General features: G+C 42.8%; 1 pseudogene; it reads left to right on the plus strand.

Annotated features, from left to right (window-relative positions):
- Window positions 1-718: 718 nt before the first annotated feature.
- Window positions 719-1864, plus strand: LOC148011413 (pyrophosphate-energized vacuolar membrane proton pump 1 pseudogene; annotated as a pseudogene).
- The last annotated feature ends 465 nt before the right edge of the window (window positions 1865-2329 follow it).

Here is a 2329-nt window from a genome sequence, read left to right on the forward strand (position 1 = left end):
ACCTGGTTGAAAGTGAACATCTCCCAAGATTGTCTGCAAGATCTGGGAATGCTAGTCCAGAGAATCTGCAGCAGGGCTGATTACATCTGGGTTTGTCATCTTTCACCGAACATCTCCCAAGATTGTCTGCAAGATCTAGGAATGCTAGTCCAGAGAATCTGCAGCAGGGCTGATTACATCTGGGTTTGTCATGGTAGACGACAATTTGCAGATTTGGGAATGCTAGTCCAGAGAATCTGCAGCAGGGCTGATTACATCTGGGTTTGTCATGGTAAACGACAACCTGGGTGAAAGTGAACATCTCCCAAGATTGTCTGCAAGATCTGGGAATGCTAGTCCAGAGAATCTGCACAGCAGGGCTGCTTACATCTGGGTTTGTCATGGTAGATGACAACCTTCACACGAGAATGTTGAGGTTTTAAATTTCATGTTGAACATGGTTCCAGAAAGCTGATATTGCCATGCTTCATGATGATCATCCTCGTTCATTATTATGATCGTCCTCGTTCGTTATTCCATTGATGAGCGTCTATATTCCAGCTGATGATACATTGTTTCGGTTATATTCTTTCCAGCTGATGAGGGTCTATATTCTCGTGCGAAGGTTCAGTACTAAGCCCCAGCCTTGCAAATACGATCCAAAGCAGGAATGTGCCCTAGCTCTCTTTAAGCAATTTTCACTACAATTGCATTTATATTGGGAGCTTTGACGTCCATAATGTCAGGATTTTTGGGCATGATGATCGCAACATATGCGAATGCTCGCACAACTTTGGAAGCCAGAAAAGGGATAGGCAAAGTATTCAATATCGCCTTCCAATCAAGTTCGGTGATGGGTTTCTTACTTGCTGCTAATGGCCTCAGAGTTTTATACATCACTATAAAACTGTTCCAGCTTTATTGCAAGGATGATTGGGAGGGTCTTTTTGAGGCCATCACTGGCTATGGGCTTGGATGCTCATTCGTGGCTCTATTTGAAAGGGTTGGAGGTGGAATCTATACCAAAAATATGGATGTTGGAGTAGATCTTGTTGGAAAAGTAGAAAGGAATATCCCAGAGGACGATCCGCGAAATCCAGCGATCATTGTTGACAATGTGGGTGATAATGTGGGAGATATTATTGGAATGGGTTCAGATTTGTTTGGCTCCTTTGTTGAAGCTTCTTGCGCAGCTCTTGTTGTGGCTTCCATGTCATCATTTGGCACAAATCATGACTTCACTGCTATGTGCTTCCCTCTACTCATTAGCTCTATGGGCATTGTGGCATGCCTCATCACAACCTTGTTCACAACTGATGTGTTCGAGATCCCAAATCTAAGGGATATTGAATCTACACTGAAGAGACAGTTGCTGATATCCACCATCTTAATGACATTCGGTGCAGCTTTTGTTTGTTTGTTGGCACTACCATCCACGTTTTACATATATGATCCTAACAGTGGTGCAAACATGGTTCAAAACTGGAAACTATTTTTTTGCGTTAGAGTAGGGCTTTGGGTAGGGTTGGTAATTGGCTACGTTACAGAGTATTTCACCAGTAATACATACAGACCAGTCCAGGATGTTGCTGATTCTTGCAGGACAGGAGCTGCTACTACCAATGTCATATTTGGTTTGGAACTTGGCTACAAGTCTGTAATTGTTCCAATATTTGCTATTGTTGTTGCCATCTATGTCAACCATACCCTAGCAGCCATGTACGGGATCACAGTTGCAGCTCTTGGAATTCTTTGTACCATTGCCACCTGTCTATCCATAGATGCATATGGTCCCATAAGTGATAATGCTGGTATCGCAACTGGTCTCTGGATGACCATGATACTTCTTACACATCTCTCCACAAGAAGCGCAGCCGGAGTATAGACTATGAGGCCGCGAAGGCTTTCAAGATGGACAGATTCCTCAACCATAGGACTTCTTCAAAGTCCAGCTTGCGGCATTAACAGCCCCCAGTTGACAGCACTTTGGGGGAGCACTTTCTTAGATTAGAAGAGATGAAATTGCAGATGCAGAGAGTCTGAGCGATTTCGTGATGATCTAGAGGCCAGGCGTACAAAGATGTTCCTAGAGTCCCAAAAGCAGATTGCTGAGATGTTTGCTTGGGCTCTGAGCAGCAGTAAGAAAACTGATGAGCTCTTGCTGATGATTGTCGGTATTTTGTTCATCATTTGATTATTCTAAATGTTTCTTTCTTCCAGCTGATTTTTGGCTCTTCATGCTACGTTTCATATCATTTCATCTATATTATAGCTAATGCGTTGAAATTATTCCACGCTTTGTTTATAAGAAATTTTTCGAGCTGATGGGATGATATTTCATTTCATTCTT

This window comes from Lygodium microphyllum, chromosome 28 (assembly GCF_053477565.2).
Source record: "Lygodium microphyllum isolate KBCC chromosome 28, Lygodium_microphyllum_v1.1.10, whole genome shotgun sequence".
Classification (NCBI taxonomy): Eukaryota; Viridiplantae; Streptophyta; class Polypodiopsida; order Schizaeales; family Lygodiaceae; genus Lygodium; species Lygodium microphyllum.